The sequence below is a fragment of the Mandrillus leucophaeus genome, unplaced genomic scaffold (assembly GCF_000951045.1).
Source record: "Mandrillus leucophaeus isolate KB7577 unplaced genomic scaffold, Mleu.le_1.0 Scaffold184, whole genome shotgun sequence".
NCBI lineage: Eukaryota > Metazoa > Chordata > Mammalia > Primates > Cercopithecidae > Mandrillus > Mandrillus leucophaeus.
This window is the reverse complement of record NW_012101854.1, coordinates 2,737,984-2,759,611: the sequence shown is the minus strand read 5'-3', so window position 1 is coordinate 2,759,611 and position 21,628 is coordinate 2,737,984. Positions and strand designations below refer to the sequence as shown.

General features: G+C 37.3%; 1 long non-coding RNA gene across 1 annotated transcript in view; it reads right to left on the bottom strand.

The window, feature by feature from the left end:
* Window positions 1–297: 297 nt before the first annotated feature.
* The window catches only part of LOC105538048, a 112,540-nt gene continuing 91,209 nt past the window's right edge, over window positions 298–21,628 (bottom strand). The window contains exon 2 of the long non-coding RNA XR_001005826.1: window positions 298–511. This is a non-coding gene — a long non-coding RNA (uncharacterized LOC105538048). The remainder of the gene's footprint in view (window positions 512–21,628) is intronic.

Genomic DNA, 21,628 nt, shown 5'->3' with positions numbered 1-21,628 from the left:
ATTTCCTTCAAGCAAAATAATATCCTCCAAAGAGCACGTTCGGAGATCTTTCACACGGACTCAGAGGGGAGAGCGCCACCTATCGTATCACGGCTGCAGTGTCCAGGGCACCTGGCCATCCTTCCAACCTCCCTTCTACCACCCGCCAGCACATCCAGTTCTGCCCCAGAGAGCGGCGGATAGTAATGTTCTGAGGTGGTCTGAAGTTCACCTAAATGTGCTCATATCACGCTCTATAATGTGAAGAAAACACACGAATTTAAATCAGTTTTTAAAACAACCAGGCCTCTCTTCTCATTTACTAGAATGGAAAAAATTCACTTTTATTACCTCGAAGATGCCAAACAGTGCCATTTTATTACTGTGGGAAGCTGGAAGTCATTTCCGAACCCTTTTGGCAAGGGTGCTATGTAGAGCATCCAGTTCAGTCCTTTAAGTGTCTTCTGAGAACCACCACACAGACTGTGATTTACTGTCTTCAGGAGTTAAAGGGAGCCTTTCTACCCTGAAACTGAAGAAAGAAAGGTGAAGTGTGTTTACCAAGCATCCCAATGAGACTTGCAAGAATATGAGACAGCACAGAGTGGGGAGCCAGAGGTAAAGAATACTTTGGTAACCCACATTTTTCAGTATCTACTTTTACATTTGCTTTAAAAGATTATGTTGGCAGCCTTTAGCAGTTGTGACGATTTTTGTATATTGATCAATTGGTCTTTAGGAGACTTTCTCAGACATCTACACATAGTGGCAATAGGACTGCTTTTCCCCTTCCTCTTTGATGTTTGCATCTTAAATAGGTTTTGGTACACTTGCACAGTGAATGCAGTGCCATAGGGTAAATATGTAAGTGTAAATGTATGTGTGTATATATAGAGATGGATAGTATACCACCGTGAAAAATAATTACATAGTCTATCACATAAAAAATGACAAGCTGTCTGATAGTGCAAAAGGAAATCTAGTAAACTCCTTTTCTTGACAAAAATCAGTGAACTACTGACCTCAAGTAGAAAGACCAATCTTTATTTGCCTTTATATTTTTAAACCCTGATAAGTAATCATCCAAAACAACTCTCAGAGGAGGACATGACATTTTTTTTTTTCTTGTAAACAACCCGACATCTTTCATGGAGCAATGTCTCTAGCAATTACATTCTTAATATAATATTGTATTTATAAGCTATATCATAAGGCATCCATAATGGTAGCCTACAGTTTCCATGCCTTTTTTTTAAAGTGAAATTAATGTTTTCTTACAATACTTTGGTTATTGATGACAAAAACATTTTTTTCCCCTGCTCTGCCTGGTAGGTAAATATAACAAATACTCAAAGTGGATGAATTTATGACAATATTGGAAATATTATGTGGTCTGTTTCTTTTTAGGGCCAGGATGATATATCTGTTCTGAAGTAGAGGATTCACACTTGACAGTAGGTTTAGGATTTTATGCTGCTTTCATTGCTCAATCTAGTAGGGATACTAGAGGCCAAACTTTCAAGTAGCGCCTGCTAGGCAAATGGCTGAGGGGAGTGGAGGCCTACATCCAGGGAGTCAGGAATGCAGTGCATTCGATGCAGGAACTCGAAGGTAATTAGAGAAATAAAAGTCTCCTTTACTTAAGAAGAGTGAAATCAAGCCAAAAACTTTGATATATACATAACAAAAAAGTAGGGAAAATGTCCAAGAACAAATTTATCACCAGCTTGCTGGGTCATTATTAATGGCCATTAAAAGAAAACAATAGAAAAAAGAACAGTAATTAAAGATAAGGCAGAAAAGCGACTGAATTTTTTTTTTAAAGTTCTTCTTTTTAGAAATGCACCCAGGAAGCTCTCTCTATTTAAAACTGACACACACATTGGACGGACTCATATGTTTCCTATGTGTATGTCATTTATTCTTTTATATTTCCATCCATCCGTGTATTCATCCATCAATAAATCTAGCTATCCTTCACCCAATTATCCATCTATTGCAACCAAGTATTTTTCAATTATTTTCTTTCTTCCACTTGTAAATCCAACCTGTTTTAGGTGGCTGCTACATAACAAGTAATATTACTAGTGATAGAATGACATGGAAGATGGAGTCTCTTCCCCCTGCGAGCTTAGCATCCAAGTGGAGAGAAAGTTAAGGATATCATTACTACACTATGTGATAGATGATATGATAGCACTACACCATGAAGATAGAAAGGCTTCTAAGTTAGAGAGGTGGATCTGGAAAGGCTGACATTAAAGTTGAACTGCAGGAGAAGATGGTGAAGAGGAAAGATAATTCTAGACAAAAAGCACGGTATATGCAAAATGTGTCCTTAATTATTGGTATTCATTTATATTCACAAAATCATTTAACGAATCCTGGCTCTTACTGTGTCTACCTGATAACCTAAGGGAAATTACTCAACTTTTGTCTGCCTCGGTTTCCCTTTCTTCAACTGGGGATGGTAACTGTATATCTTATAGTATTACGTGAATTTATGCATGAAAAATTTAAGTATATTTGGTAGAAGTAATTTCTCAATACATATTAGGTAGGATAATATTTTTCCCTTGGTTAAAATGATCTTACTGATGATCCTTTTTGAAGAGATGTGTGAGAGCTATCAGAATTTGAGACTTACTACATTCAGAAACCAAAGAGGCTTCACCTTTCTTAAAACTTTAAAACTGTTTCCAGTAGTGAGAAAAACCTCTAGAAATTCCCTCAGATTCCTGAGTTCAAATTCTGTCTTTGCTACCTTCTAAATTTGAGGTCTTTAGCAAGTTGCTTAATGCCTGCGCCTCAGTTTCTCATCACAAATGCAGACACCAATATCTCCCTCATGGGGCTGCTGCAAGGATTAAATGGGATGATGTGTAAATGTGACTGGCATCACCCAAAGGTTTGTTTCATCATCCAAAACAAACAAACAAAAACAAACAAACAAACAAAAACCTCCTTTAAATTGCTATAATGGCTAATCTAAGACTTGTGAAAAATATCTTTCCCAAAATACTTTCTATAGTTTGAGAGATGACATATAAATATTCTCATCTGCATTCGCCAACTCTGGAAAATACTCTTGAATGCTATTGCTGACTTCAATACGCTGCCTTTGCATCTTTGCCAGAACTTGCTCTTGGTTGCAGCTATTCATAGAATGCCCTTGGATAATGTGATAGGTTGAATTTGAATTGCTCCTCCAATCATTTTGGAGCCAGTAATAATGGCAACTAAAATGATCATCTGGAGAATGAACATTTTCCAGTACAATCTCTTTCTATTTTTTGTCCTTAAAATAACTCAAAAGAAGATAATACGCTGTTTGAGTAAGTAAGCATTAAACATGCTAACATAAAATTAATTTTCTGTGTACACTTAATATATGCTTTAAAAGACCACTAATCTCAGATGGAATACAAATACAAAGTGACTTTTAAAAACTCATAAATTATAGCAAACAGATATTGCACTAGATCTTTTCTCTTTTCCTGGAATTATTTTTAATTGCAATTGTTTTAAGGCTGAGCACCAAGCCCATCAGAGCACTATGTACAGACTGGCTTCAAATAAATTCAACATATCATCACGTTGCTAATACTATACAAATCTTTGGTCTCTCAAACATCTCTGCTTTTCTCTCACGTATCAATTACCTAAGACCAGGGCTTGTTAGTCTGCCTGAAGGAGTACAGAAGCTCCAGGCTGGCATAGCTTCTATTTTATTAAAATTTTTTTCTTGCCTGCAACCTGATTTCTTCTGGTCTGACCTAATTCCTTTGATGCCTGAGGCTTGGAGGCCAGTGCTGATCTGCATCACGGATGTGTGGAGGAAAGGTAAGACAATTGGAAGAAAAGTAAAAGACGGAAAGAATGGCACCTGGGTGAGAATGCTTTTCAAATCCAAAATAAGCATTTTGAAAGGAGGACATTTTTGTTTCACTGCATCCTTTAAAGAGGAACCTAAATTCAATGCAGGACCTAATACCAATTTCCCTTCTCTCTTAACTCTTTACTTTTTAAAGGTAGATAGTAAACCATTGTATGACTATGACAAAAAAGAATGGCAGAATGCTAATTGTAGCATCGTAGGATAAATTCCAACGTAAGAAAAATATCTGTTTATGAAAAATAAGTCATGCTTTAGATGTCATAATGATAGAAAAGGTTTGCGCTGACTTGCAAGTAAAGATCACATGACATTCTAAGCTTTGTTACTAAGCTTTGAAACGTGCTGATATTCAGAGTTTCTTAGACCTGTCCACTAAGTTATTGTTTCTCTGGGTCTGTTCCCAGTTTCTTTTTCCCTTTGGGAAGCAGGTTCTTCTTACTGCTCAAATATGCGTCCAACATCTTGTAGTCATTAATATACCAAAGGCAGGGGCTAAAGGGGCAGATTTTCAAAGTGTCTGTGCTTTCTTGATTTTGGATTACTATGAATCCTGGAGAAGTGGGAAGGTGAAATTTATCCTTTCTTGCTAACAAATTGCACACTTCTTCTTTTGAGATGTCAAAAAGTGTAATTTTGTTTGCATGGATTTACAAGAATAGGGGAGGGTGTCCATTTGTGATTTGATTAATGGAGATTCACAAAGTCACCCTTACACCTGCTCCCATGAGAAGAGATGTACTTTATTTTAAGCAAGAAAATGATCAGTAACAGTAATTGTTTTCAACATAGTAGCACGCCTTGGTACAGGGATATTTTCATTTCACAGATGTTTGAAGTCACTTGGAGCTCAGCCTCCAAGCTTGTTATTCATTTGGCATCCAAATTCATGTTTCATAGCCATGTGACTATTTTCTGTGCCAAAAATAGAAGGGATCCTCTGAATTTTAGAGCTATACCGTAGCTGCCTAACCTACACAGCTTCTGTGTTTCAGGAAATATTTGCAGATTCAAAATATGTATTTCAGTCAATTGTTTAAAACTATTTATTCAACAGATATTTAGGGCTGCTAACTGGTACAAATGTGTGTGCTTTTTGTATTCCTCCCAGAGGTAGGAAGTGTCTCCTTTATATTCTCCTTTTATTTTCACTTGTATTTTAGTAGTGGATACACCAGTGAGCAGGAAAATGATCACTACACAGATACTGAGAAGGAAAGAAAAAGAACAGGGGTTTGTAGTCCAGATAATTCACAACATGCAAAGCTAATAGAGTCATACCCAACAATAGATAGGACATTAGATTCTTAGGTGTGTGTGTGCTGTATTTTAACACAAGCCCCACAGTCAGCATTTTTCACACTGAAGAAAAATATTGGCAGTTTAGCCTGAACATTGCTTCTAACAGAACTGGAAAGGCCATTTGAAAACAGTTTAAGTCCACACATCACTTCCTATTTGATCCAAAGAAATAAAAAGTCATGCATTGGTACAAATTGTTGCTACTTTATTTCATTGGCCCCTCCCACGTAAGCAAATGAACACTTAAGAGCAGAAAATCCAGCTATAATTTAGGATCCCAAACTATGCATTATGGTTTTCTTTAGCAGAGATATCAAAAATTATCTCATGTTTAGTTTATATTGTTCAGTTCTGAAATCCATTATAGCTTGTGCGTTGGGCAGGTAAAGATTAATTTGCGTTTGTAAACGTGCACACCCTTGGGGGCAGTTGTATTTTATGCACGAGTGAACAAGGGTCTTTTAGCAGCAAATCTATGGAGCTGACATTTTTATGCCTTCTATTTTTTTTTTAAGTACAAGTCTAAGCACACAAACAGCAGATTCCCAATTTTAAACTGCTTGTTGAACTCATCTTTTAGTTTAATGTTATAATTAATGTGGTTTGTACGCTAACATTAGGTGTAAACTTTATACGCATGTACATACAAATATTTTCCTCAGACACAAAAGTTTTTAGCAAGTACATTAAGGAATGGTTTATATTTAATTAATACAGTAACCCATTTAATAAAGGATGCTACCTACTATGTGAAGAAATAAGAATAAAATTTTTTTAAATGAGCATTCCATCTTACAGTGCATCTAGGAGAGACTGCTTATGTTTTTGCTGTAATTTTACAAAATGAAAAATTACAACAAATATCTATTAGATTAGCTTGTATAAGGTTGACTCCATCAAAATTCCTTTGCATCCTATTTTATTTATACAGAATTCTGATGAGGAATGTGTGGTCCTGAATTCCTCAAGCAAGCTAGACCTAATGCTTATGATAATGATCACAGCAATTAGAAACACAATAGATGTACGTCGTCCCAAATGAGATCTGAACTCCTGATTAAAGAAAGACAGGGCCTCTTCCTTTTTCCTGTGTGTGTCTTGTGTAACAACCTCATTGTCTATAACTAATAGATAAAAATGCAGTGAGGTGAGCCTGTAATACAACAGATAGTGAAACAAACAAAAAAAATTGCTTACATTTCTGCTTGCTGTGCTAACCCCTTTCTCAGATGATCTTGGCAGCTTTACCTTTTTCTAATTTTGCTAACATCTCACAAACATGAAACTGCTCCCCTTCAACCCTCTGGCTCCTCCCTCTCCCTTCTTTTCTCCTTCCCGCTATTTCATTACATTTTCTTATGTGCATACCATCAAGTCCTCTTGGACACATAATCAGATTTGTGCCAGACTATGTTTCTTGGCTTTAATGATTAGTTAGCTTTCCAGAATACACATGCTGCTTTATACATGCTTTCATTACTGACATCATGAGAATGCATCTCTCCTGTGTTTACAATTGGGTGTTCACCCTTAAATAAAAGCCATGAGATCAGGTTTAAGAGAATCGTTGTTTAAGAGAATCTTTGAAAAGCAGAATAAAAACAGCTGTTATCTGCTTGAACCATTTCATTTTCTTTCATGATCTGAATGATAATGATGTGTAACAGTGGGCAGTCTCCAGCTTTCACTATACACCATACATCAGAGTCTCTTTCAGGATGGAATTGGGTCTCTGTCTCGGAGTTCCAACAGGATCTTTTTAACCTCACTTCTAACAGGTGTTGGTGTTTGAGGGAGGGGGTGAAGGCAGAATAAAACACCTTTGCTTGTTCCCCCACTGACCTCTGGATCCAGGAGGCTGGTTTTCATTGGCAGTGTGGGTTTGAAAGTCAAACCAGGTCCTTGCTGAAATCTCTCTCGCCAGAAACAGATTACAAATATTTCCACATGTCAAACAAATGAACAATAGGGTGGTCCTTATTAATCAAAGCTCTTCTAAACCAAGTACAGATGGTAGCAATGAACTTCTCTTCCGTGAAGATTTCTGGAGATGGGAGGAAATATATCTCACAGAAACACACATTTCTTCCAGAGACACCAGACGAGGAATAAGGAGCTCAACCCAAATGTAACTCAAAATGAAATGAAACAGAACAATAACAAATAAATAAAAAATTTAAAACACCAGTATTCTCAATGATCCAAACCAGAAGGCTGATTGAGCTTATTTCCATTCAACACTCCCTCGTCACAAGCTGTTCCTGAGGATTCTGCAGTATTTGCCTAGAGACTGACAAGCTCAAATTGGTTTTAACCTCCAGAGTCCCCTTTTCATATCGCAGATGTTGCTGATTTGGGGGCAGAGTTGTGCTTTCCCCAAAGTCTGTGACTTCCAGGCTCTGGTGACATCTACTACTGAGAGCATAACTCCTCTCAGACAACAATGTCATTTGTTATTTTTAATTAACAGAAAAATATCAATAGCAATGGTTGAAACTGCATTGTATTCAAAACTTGAGAGTGAAGAAAGTTCGGGAAGCAATTTTATTTAAAGAACAACCCAGAGGCTGGACGGATGGCTGCATTTCTCTGACCCTAGCTGTATTACCTAAGCCTCTTGGGTGGCAAAAAACTGGGTTGAGAAATCTCCTGGGAACAAAGACTCCTTGGGACGTTCTGTACCACCAGATGTTACTATTTAGGAAGAGTGTATTTCAGATGTTTTAGCAAAATTGGTTTCACTTCTTCACTCAAGATTGGTGCTATTATGGTCCTGTGTAGTCTGTCCTTCAAGGTGAAGGATCAAACAAAGCTAAGATGTCACTCAGTTCACGCCTTGTCTCAAAGCAGTGTTAAACCTAAATTGTATTTGAAAGGTGAAAATTCTATTGTGAAGCCCTTAACACAGAGGATCTGTGATTTGCACTGATAAAAAAAAAAATTCCATGATGTAAAAACTTTACCAGAGGCCATTTCTCTCTTTAGCCTGAATCTTTCATATTGCAGCTAAGAGTGTACTTCCTCTTGGTCTGATCTCAGTAAAGAGAGCAATATTCAAAATACTTTAATGTATGGTTTAAGATTTTTCAAAGTCTCTTTTCAAAGTTTTTCAAGATAATTACAGTAAAGATGGGAAATTTTTCTACTAATAGATTAAGCATGTGCCTGAAACCTCAGATTAATTATAATCTTTTTCAAGAGGACTAAAATTATATAATTTTTTATGAGGAGATAACACTTTATTGGATTTTAAAAGGAAATGAAATATTCCTTTTAAAGAATATATAGGCATTATATATAAAAACAATTCCTTTACATGTCATAATTATGATTTCATAATGACTTTTTTGGGGGAGGTGTGGAGACTGTTCAACTGATTTTAAACTTGTTGGAAAATAAAAGGCCTTATGAAAATAATCCCTATTATTATTTTGAAAATGTGAGATATGTTTTGTTCAATATATGAAATAGTATTTTTCTTTTTATTCCTTTTTTTTTTTGTCATGCAGGCTGCTGTGTGGTGGTACAATCACAGCTCACTGCAGCCTCCACCTCCCGGGCTCAGGTGATCCTCCCATCCTGAGTAGCTGAGACTGCAGGTGGGCAACACCTCCATGGCTAATTTTTTAATTATTCATAGAGACTGGATCTGGTCTTGAACTCCTGGGCTCATGTAACCCTCCCACCTTTGTCTCCCAAAGTATTGGGATTACAGGCATGAGCCACCACACCTGGCCTGAAATAGTACTTTCCAATATCACATTTGGGGTATTCAGTTCTCTGAATACGTGGCAGTACATCCAATTCTAAATTAATACAGAATCATTGCCAATGACAAAAAAGACTTCATTCTTCCCATTTTGTGTGTGTGATGTTGGATAAGGGATAGTATCTCAGTGAAATTGACTTTCCCCGAGAAAGTGAAAGCAAGCACGCTGCTCCTCAGAGTGGGCATTCCTCATGCTACACTTGCATATATTACAGCACCACCATAAAATTCAGGGTAGTATATGTACTCTGTTCCATAAGCCAACATAGTAACTTCCAAGTGGAGAAGACAATGAAAGACGAATTTATGTATTAGAACCTCAACACTCTTGAGGAATACCTGAAAAATTATTCTAGAATGTCAACATAGCTTTTAGAATTTTTTGCTAAAAGCCATATTTATATTCAATTCAGATATTATACAAATCTATAAATATTAAGTCATCTTGATTTGTCTACTCTTTTATTGTAATTAAATTAAAGATAAGGAGATGCCACATATCTTTTAGGTGGAATTAATAAGAATGCACATGAGAGAAAAAAATGATAAGTTTGATGGAAGAGGAAGAGGAAGAAATTAAGGAAAAGGAAGAGGAGATCTAAATCTCCACCTGGAGAAATGTATTAGTCTGAGGAAATTTGAAACGACTATTCACCAGAATATGGATTAAAAAGTTAGCTATATTGAAAGTAATTCACATTTTAAAATGCTTACAACCTATTAAACACTTTTTTCATTGCTTTATACTTATTCAAAGTTTCTGAGTGAAGTGACTGAGAGCTTAAGTTCTGGGTTTGAATCTGAGCTTTGCCTCTTACTAATTGTTTGCCTTGGCCCAGTAGCTTCCTTATGCCTCCATGTCCTCATATATAAAATGTGATTCAAAACTCATTAAAAAACCTTCTTCGTAGGTTTATTATGAAGATAAATTGATTAAATATTGGGAAGTTCTTGGAACAGTATCTGGGACATACTAAACACTACAAGGGTTTATTATAAAATTTTCTTACTTAATTTTCACAGGAACTTTCCAAGATACAAACATTATTTTCCTTTTAAAGTAAAGATAACTGGGGCTTCAAGGTTGATTACCTTGCCTAAGATCAACAGCTAGTAGATGGTGGCAAGGGGGTTGGTATTCTGTATATCTGATTCTGGTGTCACAGCTTCACCATGCTGTAGAGTGAACTTATATTTAACTACCAAGTAAGAAACTGTAATCAGATCTTCTGATAAAAATCAAAGACGCCCGGGTGAGGTGGCTCAAGCCTGTAATCCCAGAACTTTGGGAGGCAGAGGTGGGTGGATCATGAGGTCAAGAGTTCGAGACAAACCTGGCCAACATGGTGAAACCCTGTCTCTACTAAAAATACAAAAATTAACTGGATGTGGTGGCACGCGCCTGTAGTCCCAGCTACTCAGGAGGCTGAGGCAGAAGAATCACTTGAACCTGGGAGGTAGAGTCTGCAGTGAGCCAAGATCATGCCACTGCACTGCAGCCTGGACAATAGAGTGAGACTCTGTCTAAAAAAAAAAAAAAAAAAAAAAAATCAAAGACATTGGCTTTACTGACTACCATCTCTCTCTGTCATCCTAGAAAGAGTGGTAGATAACTGTACAAATATAGAAACATATACACTGCAGAATGTATGTAAATGTGCATTTTGGCATCTCTAAATTTTAAACTCATTTTCCTAAGAGTACCCACTTACTGAGTTATTTGATAAAAACACTACTTTTGATATGCCAACCTAGAGGTACCATCATTAAAGAAAAAGTGTTATGGCCAGGTACAGTGACTCATGCCTGTAATCCCAGCACTTTGGGAGGTCGAGGTGGGCGGATCACCTGAGGTCAGGAGTTCAAGACCAACCTGGCCAACATTGTGAAACCCCATCTCTACTAAAAATACAAAAATTATCTGGGCGTGGTGGTGCACGCCTGTAGTCCCAGCTACTCTGGAGGTTGAGGTATGAGAATCACTTGAACCCGATAGGTGGAAGTTGCAGCGAGCTGAGATCATGCCACTGCATTCCAGTCTGGGCAACAGAGGGAGACTCTGTATCAAAAACAACAACAACAACAACAAAACAAACAAACACACAAAAAAACAAGGAAAAGTGTTATGTACATTCCAATAGCTCCCCTCCTTTTTTTTAAATTGTTACTATACTGGGATTAATTGTTGTTACCAAGGTTCTCATCAAGGACATCTTCCAAGATCTGTCTGAGTAAATAAAGATCTGTTGGTTAGGCTTTCTCTCAACTGAGTGAACCTTTCCATTCTATGCTTGTCACAGTTTTTATTACATATTTTAATAAAAAGTGGTTTGCAAAATGCGTGTCTTCTCCACTATACTGAAAGCTACGTGAATGTAATAATTATTTGTGGTTTGCTTATTCTTTTATCTCTGGCACCTAGAATGGTGTGCAGCATAAAATGAGACAGCTGCACAGTCAATGTTTGCCTTATTAATCAACAAAACTCTCTGGCCTCTGTCGGGCTGTTTGGGGGTGATGGTGGGAGTTTGGATAAAGACTGGTACACATGCATGGCATGTTGGAGGCTGTGAGAACAAGAATGCTCCGTGGACAGTGCTGTTTCAGGGTTGTTTCAGATAGAAAATATAGACACAAGATAATACTAAGAAAATGGAAGACAATAGGAAAAACAAGGTCGACTTAAGAGAAACCTGAGTTATTTTGTTTCAGAGGAGGGTAGAAAGTTCAGGGCGAATTTTTGTTTTGTTTTGTTTTGTTTTTCACAGTAGTTATAGCAGTTTTGAGTTGATTCTCTTTCTGAAATCTTATTAAAACAAGCTGGCTATGGTTAGAACCTATAGGCTAGAATAATGTATACCGAGAGGGTTGACGGCAGCAGTAATATCACCTTTATATGGTGGATTCTCTTGGTGTATATCAAAGAATCCTCACCCAGTGACCCCTGGGTGCAGGAGCTTGTATGTGATTAATCACGGAAGTACTTTCTCTGTTGAACTCTGGAGGGAAGTTTCTGTACCCAGCAGGTGAAATAACATACTAGGGAGCCTGGCAGGCAGAGTGGCATATTCCCTCCTGACCTCAATTTCCCAGCCATGGTGCTGTCTGTTTGTGCGTAAGAGCACTAGGCTAAGAAAAACAGCAAGGATCCTATCAGGACCCCACAGTATAGGGAGATAGTGATCTTCTCATTGAGTCAAGAGGCTAGATTTCAGTGGTATTTGAGAAAGCAGGAAGATAGACTAATTTGGCTACCCATTTTAAAAGAAAGTATGCCAGCTGCTGAATCTCTCCTTACCAATTTATGTCCATTTAGTTTACATCTCTTGGAATTACCAAACAAACGAACAAGCAAACAATTACTAATTTTAATCCTTTAGAGAGAAATATTCTCATTCTTTTCTTCTCTATGACTGAACAAGTTAGTAACTTAAAGGAGAGGAAGTTTTTAGGTATATAAACAGAATATATATATATTTGGGCTTATTTTATTTTGAAGTTAAAAGTTAAAAATCAGACACACTTATGTGGGTTTTATACCTCTTAACAGGTAACCCCCTAATGCTCAGTGAATTTGAACAGGCATCTGGAAATGATGCTGCTTAGTGACTTCAGGGACAACTAAGGCATGTCCTGAGGTTGACTGGCTGAAAAAAATTTCCTGGAAATCAGGCACTCTCATAAACATGCAAAATGAGGAGGACAGAGCAAGATAGTCAACTAGAAGCTTCTAGCACTCATTTCCCCAACAAAGACAGCCAAAACAACAAGTAAACTATATTTTAATACAATAACTAAAGTACAGTACCGACATACATTAAAGGAGCTACAGAGACCCTGGAGAGCACAGAAACTCAGCATGGCCACATAGAGAACAGAAGGAAGTACCTGGCCTCCCTCACATCTTCCCACAGGTAGAATCAATTGGAAACCCGGAGGAACTTCTCCCTACAGGGAACAGGTAAGCAAGAGGATCCCGGTTGCCTAAAGCAGCACCTTGGACCACTACAGTCTTCACCACTGGAGTCCCCTGCCTGTGTGAACTCCAGGCAGCTGAGGGAGCTGCCTGGGTATGAAGCAGCACCATGCATCCCAAAACAGTCTCATCCCTCTGTGCCTGAGCTGAAGAGGTACTGCCTCCTAGAGAAACAATACTCTGGCCACCCAGAGCACATACGTTGGCCACCACCTTCCTGGTGCCAAAGCTGAAGCAGTGCCCTGACACGAGGAAGCTACGCCTTGGCTGCCCAGAGTGGCCACAAATCCTAGCACCTAAGCTGAAGTAGCACCCTGCCTCCTAAGGAAATGGGACCTGAGCTGTTTAGAACAGCCACACTCCTGGGCCTGAGTTGAAGAAGGCATATTGTTCCCTGAGAAAGTGTTGCCTTCCATGGCCGAACTGAACAGCTATGCACACTAGGGCTGAGCTGACACAGTACCTCGCATCTCTGGGAAACAGAGCGCTGGCTTAGCTAAGACATCTCACCCTAAAGGCAAAATAACTCTAGGACTCTACTTCCTTGGAGCTGGACCCGCTTCCTAGAGTCTGAACTGCTGAGATACCCTTCTTTCTAGGGAGTGGAATCATTGCTGTTCTGCTCCCTATCTCCCGGGACCCAAAAGACAGCTGTGTCCAGCCATTCTGGGGTACTTGCTGCTGCTGCACCTGGACTAACAGAGTCTAGGATACAGCTGAGCTTCACTATTTCAGGGTCTAGAGTCACCACTATGTAGCACCTCATCCCCTGTGACCCACATTGCCACTGAGACTTATTGGCTCAGGTTCCTCAACTACAGCCTTACCCTGCTCCCCAGGCCCAAACCTCCAGAGCACACTTTCTTCCCTAGAGTTAGGCCAGTACTGTTCCCAGTCTCCCAGGGGTAAAATCACAGTTACAATCCAGCTCCTAGGGCCTGAGCTTCTAGGCAGTGCCTTAGAGTCAGAGATCCTGGCTCTATGGGCAACCTACATTCATCTCTGCCACAGAGAGCAAACTTGAATCCCAAAGTCCAGGTGCTACCGTGGGTTCACAGACTCTGAGTCTTGACATGGTCCCCAGAGATGTTCCTGGTGCCTGCATCTGGAACCCAGTGCTGCTGCAGCTGCTTGTAGGTCATGTCAGACTAGACAAGTGGCATACCCTAAGATAAGACTTTCCACTGGGAGGAAATGGGAACAGAAGGAACCCCCAAAGCCCTTACCACTGAGGAACTTAATCACCTATGCTACCAGCACCACTGCCACAGACTTCTATAGCCTAGACCATTGAGGCACACACAGTTATTGTTAATGTTGAATATAGCTTAAGAACACCATTCTGTCTACCTGGAAAAACACGACACCTTTCCCAACCAGCAACCTAAAACCTAACTGCAAGTGAATGTCATTTTCTACAAAAGCTGCTGTAGAAAGTTTGGAAGAAGTTATTACTCCACCAGATGCACAGACATCAACATCAAAACAGGGATACAGGAAACATGAAAAAGCAAGGAAATATAATACCACTAAAACCACACGACACTGTCTAGTTATAGATCCAATGAAAAGGAAACTATGAATTGCTGGAAAGGGAATTAAAGATAATAATCTTAAGGCAACTCAGCAATATATAAGAAAATACAGATAGACAATTTATCAAAATCAAGAGAACACTTCATAATATGAACAAGAAATGTAGCAAAGAGATAGATATCAAAAGAACCAAACAGAAATTGTGCAGTTGAAGAATTTAATAAACGAGATAAAAAATATAGTAGAGATCTTCAGCAGCAAACTTAATTAAGAAGAAGAATGAATCTTTGAACTTGAAGATGGGTCATGTGAAATTACTCAATCAGAAAAAAAAAGTAGAAAGAAAAGTAGTGAAGAAAGCCCACAAGACGTATGCGATACCACTAAGTGAACAACTGTTTACTAGTATTAGGGAGTTCTAGAAGGAAAAGAGATGGAAAAAGGCATAGAAAACCTATTTAATAAAATTATAGCTGAAAAATCCCCAAATCTCAAGAGAGATACTGATATGGTTTGGATTTGTGTCCCCACCTAAATCTCATGTTGAATTGGAGGAGGAGCCTTGTAGGAGGTGATTGGATCATGGGGGTGGATTTCCCCCTTGTTGTCCTCATGATCGTGAGAGAGTAAATTTTCATGAGACCTGATAGTTTAAAAGTGTGTGTCACTTCCTCCATCACTCTCTCTCTTTTGCTATGCCATGGTAAGATGTGCTTGCTTCCCCTTCACCTTCCATCATGATCGTAAGCTTCCTGAGGCCTCCCAGTCATGCTTCCTGCTAAGCTTCAGGAACTGTGAGTCAACTAAACCTCTTTTTGTCCATGAATCAGTCAGTCTGAGACAGTTCTTGATAGTAGTTGAAAACAGACTAATACAGATATGGACATCCAGATTCAGGAAGCTCAAAGTTCCTCAAGTAGATTCAACCCCAAAGATTCTGTATAAGGCATATTTAGTCAAATTGTCAAAAGTAAAAGACAAAGAGAGAATTTTTTAAAACAGTGAGAAAAAAGTGTCAAGTCATGTGTAAGAAAATCTCCATTAGACTATCAGCAGATTTCTCAGAAGTCTTATAGACCAGGAGAGAATTGGGTGATATATTCAAGGTGCTGAAAGAAGAAGAAAAAGAAGGAAAAACCAACTGCTAACCAGGAAGTATACTCAGTAAAACTACCCTTCAGAAATGAGAGAGAAATAAAGTCTTTCCCAGACAAGCAAAAACTGAGGGAATTCATCACCACCAGACCAGCCTTGCAAGAAATGCTTAAGGCAGTCCTACATATGGAAGGACAAAGATGATAATCACACCACAAAAACATGCAAAAGTATAAAATTAACTGGTAGAGCAGATCGGTAGAAGAAAAAGAGAAAAGAATCACACACTTTCACTATAGGAAACCACCAAACTGCAATGATAGAAATGGGAGAAAAAAAAAGAAATGAAAGATATAAAAACAACCAGGAAACAAAAAAATGACAGGAGTAAGTCCTCACCTATCAACAATAGTCTTAAATGTAAACAAATTAAATTCCTTACTTAAAAGTTATAAAGTGACTGAATATATAAAAAAGTCATGACTCAGCTATACGCAAAAAAACTTATGTCACCCTGTAAAGACACAAATAGATTGAAAATGAAGGGATGGAAAAAGGTATTCCATGTAAACGGAAACCAAAAGTAAGCAGAAGTAGCTATACTTATATCAAGTGAAACAGATTTTAAGTAAAAAACTGTAAAAAGAGACAAGGTCATTATATAAAGGGATCCATTCAGCAAGAGGATATAACAATTACAAAAATATATGCACCCCCAAGCCAAGCACCCAGATATATAAAGCAAATGTTATTAGCCTAAAGGGAGAGACAGATTCCAGTACAATAATAGTTGGGGACTTCAACATCCAACTGTCATCAATGGACAGATTATCTAAACAAAATATCAACCAATAAACCTTGGATTTAAACTGCATTTTAGGCCAAATGTACCTACCAGATATTTACAGAACTTTTTATCCAACATCTGCAGAATACACATTCTTTTTATCAGCACATAAAACATTCTTCAGCATAGACCACATGTTAGGCTGTGAATGTCTCAATAAATTTAAAAGAATTGAAATAATAATAATTATCTAAAAAAGAAAAGACCCAAATAAATAAAATCAGAAACAAAAAAGGAGACATTATAACTAATATCACAGAAATACAAAGAATCATTGGAAACCATTATGAATATCTCTGTGCCAACATGTTGGGAAACCTAGTGGAAATGGGTAAATTCCTGGACACATACAACCTACCAAGACTGAACCAAGAAGAAATAGAAAACATGACCAAATTAATCACAAATAACAGGATTGAATCAGTAATAAAAACAAGAACCCATCAAAGAAAAGTGCAGGAACTGATGGCTTCACTGCTGAATTATACCAAAGATTTAAAGGAGAATGAATACCAATTGTTCTTAAACCTTTTAAGAAAACAGAAGAGGAAAGAATTCTTCCAAAATCACTCTATGAGGCTAACATTACTGTGATATCAAAATCAGACAAGAACACAACAATTGAAGAACACTAGAGGCCAATATCCCTGACAGACATAGATGCAAAAATTCTCAACAAAATATTGCAACTCAAATTCAGCAGCACATGAAAAAACTATTCAACATGATCATGTGGGATTTATCCCAGGGATGCAAGGATGGTTCAACATACACAAATCAATACATGTGATAAATCACATAAACAGGATCAAGGATAAAAACAGTATGATGTCCTCAATAGATGCAGAGAAAGCATTTGATTAAATTCAGTATCCCTTCATTATAAAACCCCTCAACAGACTAGTTATAGAAGGAATGTACCTTAACACAATAAAGACCGTATATGATAAACCCACAGTTAACATCTGAACTGAGAAAAGCTGAAAGCTTTTTCTCTAAGAATTTGAACGTGACAAGGATGCCCACTCTCACCACTCTTGCTCAATATAGTACTGAAAGTCCTAGCCACAGGAACCTGGCAAAAGAAAGGAAACAAGTGCAACCAAAGAGGAAAAGACTAAGTAAAACTTTCCCTGTTTGTGGGAACATGGTCATATACACAGAAAACCCTAAAAGTTCTAACAAAAACAGCCAATAACCAAATTTAGTAAAGTTGCAAGATACAAAAGTAACATGAAAAAATCAATAGCATTTGTATACACCAACAATGAACTAGTAAAAAAGAAATCAAGAAAGCAATCTCATATCCAATATCTACAAAATAATTACCTGGGAATACACTTAACCAAAGAGGTAAAAGATCTCTACAAGGAGAACTAAAACTATTGGTGAAAGAAATTGTAGAGGACACAAAAATGGAAAGACGTCCCATGCTCATGGATTAGAATTAACATTTTAAATATGACCATACAGACAAAGGTGATCTATAGATTCAGTGGAACGCAATGACTTTGCATAGAAACAAAACCCTAAAATTAATATGGAACCACAAGAACTGTGAATAACCAAAGCAATCCTGAGCAGAAAGGATTGCCAGAGTCATCACACTATCTGACTTCAAAATATACTGCAAAGCTAAATAACATGGTACTAGCATAAAAACAGACAACAGAAGAATAGAACAGGCTAGAGAACCTAGAAATAAATTCACATATTTACAGCTAACTGATTTTTGACAAAGTTGCTAAGAACATTTATTAGACAAAAGTCAGTCTCTTCAATAAATAGTTCTGGGAAAGTGGATATTTGTATGCAGAAGAATGACACTAGACTCCCATCTTCCACTGTATACAAAAGCTAACTCAAAATGGATTAAATATTTAAATGTAAACACTGAACCTATAAAACTACTAGAGGAAAACATAAGGGAAACCACTTCAGGACATTGGCCTGGATAAAGATTTTATGGAGAAGACCTCAAAAACACAGCAAGAATAGACAAACGGGGTTATATCAAATTGAAATGCTACTGCACAGCAAAGAAAACAATCCACTGAGTGAAGGGACAACCAGCAGAATGGGAGAAAATATTTACAAAGTATTCATCTGACAAAGGACTACTAACCAGGATATGCAAGGATCTCGAACAGCTCAATAGCAAAATTCTGACAGATCCCCAAATAATCTCATTTGATAATAGCAAATGAGTTGAATAACCATCTCTCTCAAAATAAGTAAGTAAATAAAGACTTACAAATGGCCAACCAGTATATGAAAAAAATGCTCAACATCACTAATCCTAAAGGAGATGCAAATTGAAATCACAATGAGATATCATCTCACCCCAGATAGAATGGCCATTATCAAAGAGAAAAAAAATAACTGACCGGGGCAGTGGCTCACACCTGTAATCCCAGCACTTTGGGAGGCCGAAGCAGGTGGATCACTTGAGGCCAGAAGTTCAAAACCAGCCTGGCCAACATGGTGAATACCCATCTCTAGAAAAACATAAAATTAGCTGGGCATGGTGGCACACACCTGTAGTGCCAGCTACTCAGGAAGCTGAAGCATGAGAATTGCTTGAACCTGGGAGGTGGATGTTGCAGTGAGCTGAGATCATGCCACTGCACTCTAGCCTGGGTGACAGAGCAAGACTCATCTCAAAAAAAAAAAAAAAAAAGGAGAGAAAGAGACAAAAAGTAACAAATGCTAGCAAGAATGCTAAGAACATAGAGAAAGGAGTACTCTTACATGCTGGTTGGTGGGAATGTAAGTTAGTGTAGCCATTATGGAAAATAGCATGAAGGTTCCTGAAAAAAAATTCAACTAGAAATACCGTATGATCTGGCAATCCAACTACTGAGTATATATCCAAACAAAGGAAATCAGTATATTGATGAGATATCTGCACTCCAATGTTTGTGGCAGCACTATACACAATAGCCAAGATATGGAATCAACCTAACTGCCCAATGGCAGACAAATGGATAAAGAAAATGTGGTGTATATACATGACAGAATAATATTCAACCATACAACACAGAATAAAACCCTGTCATTTGTGTCAACATATATAAGCTTGGAGGACATCACATTAAATAAAATAAGCCAGTCACAGAAAGACAGATACCATATGTTCTCACCCAGATGTAGAAGCCAAAAAAGTTGATCTCACAGAAGTAAAGATAGAATAGTGGTTATCAGAGGTTGGGAAGGATACAGGAGGAGGGGGATAGAGAAAGTTTGTTTAACGGATGCAAAATTACAGCTAAATAAGAAGAATGAGTTCTCGTGTTCTATAGCATCACTATTTATAGTGACTATAAATAACAACTGACTGTATATTTTCAAATAGAAGAGTGGATAAGAGATTTGTCAATTAGTCAGAATCTATAATAAATAATAATACATATATATAAATGATAAATCATTAACAAAAAATCTATGGCATCCGTTATATTCAATAGGAGAAAGTATAGAGCCACTTAAACTTGCATTTTCTAAAAAACAGGCAACTACATATTGTAATTCCATTTTTAAAATAGAAAATAGACATCTATATATTGATGTATGCAGTAAAAGTCTAGAAAGAAATGAAAATGTTTTATAGTTTTCCATGAAAGGTGTTAGGATCATGGATGATATCTTTTTTCTTGCTACCTTCAAATATCAGTAAATTCTACAATAAGCATGTTAATACTTTCATATTCAGAAAAACAATGAGTTACTTTCATTCTGGGAAAAAAAGGAAAAAAAAAAAAAAAGCCAGACAATGATATTAGCATAGCAGATGTTCAACTATTATTTGGTTGTTTAAGGTTTATTTAATAAATGGTATAGATTCCTTGTTTATTATCTTTTCATGCATTTATTTGGCACAACCCTTCTTAGTATTAAACTTTGGCTAGGTGATTATATAAGGGTCTTATATGGTAGCATCCGCCTACCTCTTGATTCACATATGCCTTTCGTTGGCATTTCTTCCCTGCTGCTAAATTAAAACAAGACAACAATGCTTAAGTAATTAAACAGGGAACGGAAGATTGTAGAATCTTCTTTTCTTACTAAAAAGTTAAGCTGGCATAGGATTTATTTAGAGAACAATAAGAATAGGAACTGTTAGCTGTAGAGGGCCTCATATATGAGGTAATTGATGTTTTACTTTATAAAATGTTCTTGAATGCCTCTCATGAAATTCTACATATGTACAATGCTTTTTTTTCCTCACTGGGACATGGAGTTTTGTGTGTTATCTGAATCTTCTACATAACCAGGCTCTATTCACCAATCTCATCCCTACCCCAAAGAGATAGAGGCAACTGGGGATGTTTAAATATCGCTTGCTGAGAATTTCTGATTTCTAAAAAATATAATTGCTAACAGAATTTTTACCATCCAATTTATCTGCTCTCTAATGAGAGAGTAGGGATCTAGTTATATTTTCTTTTTTCCTCTTTCCCTTTGTAATGTTAGATCTCCATTGGAGAGAAAAGAACAAACAGCTGGAACTTATAACCATTAGGAAACATCAACAATGCTGAAATTTACACTCTCATGTTCAGATGTTATCAAACAATCAAAAAAGTGTGTACAAACAAGGAAAGAGGAAAGGAATTTTATGGAAGTATGGTTTGGTTGGATGGGGCACAAAAAGTTACAGTCATTATTTTTCAGAAAAACATTGTGAATCAGTAAGATGAGATGGATTATATTAGAGCAAGATTTTGCAGGAAATTTTGTAACGTAGTGATAGATACAGTCTATACTAGATGACTGACTTTATGAAATATGTATAGTTTTACCCACACTGCATTATATAAAAAAAAGAGACTGAACTAATATAAAGAAACTTTGCCAGTTGGCACTCTATTTCCCATTGGATTTCAAGATCATAGTCAAACACATATCTCCCTAATACTATTGGGCATGGTCTCTTAATAATATGCTTCCAGCAGAGAGGTTAGGCCAAGTCTTCCATTGCTAATTTATTTCCTGCTTATCTAATGGAGATTGGTTAATCCAAGTATGGCATTTTGGGATGTGGGATTAGACTAATACTACTCTAATATAGATAATTTTTTTTCTTCCTTGGGGCTCTATCTGTCAAGCTGGCTCCTTTGTTAGCATTAGCATGCTCCTCCAGCATAATTTAGCAGAAATTGGTAAAAATAGATGAGACTTAGTATCCATAAAGATCCTAAGGCAGCAAAGTTACATGGAAGGCAGGTA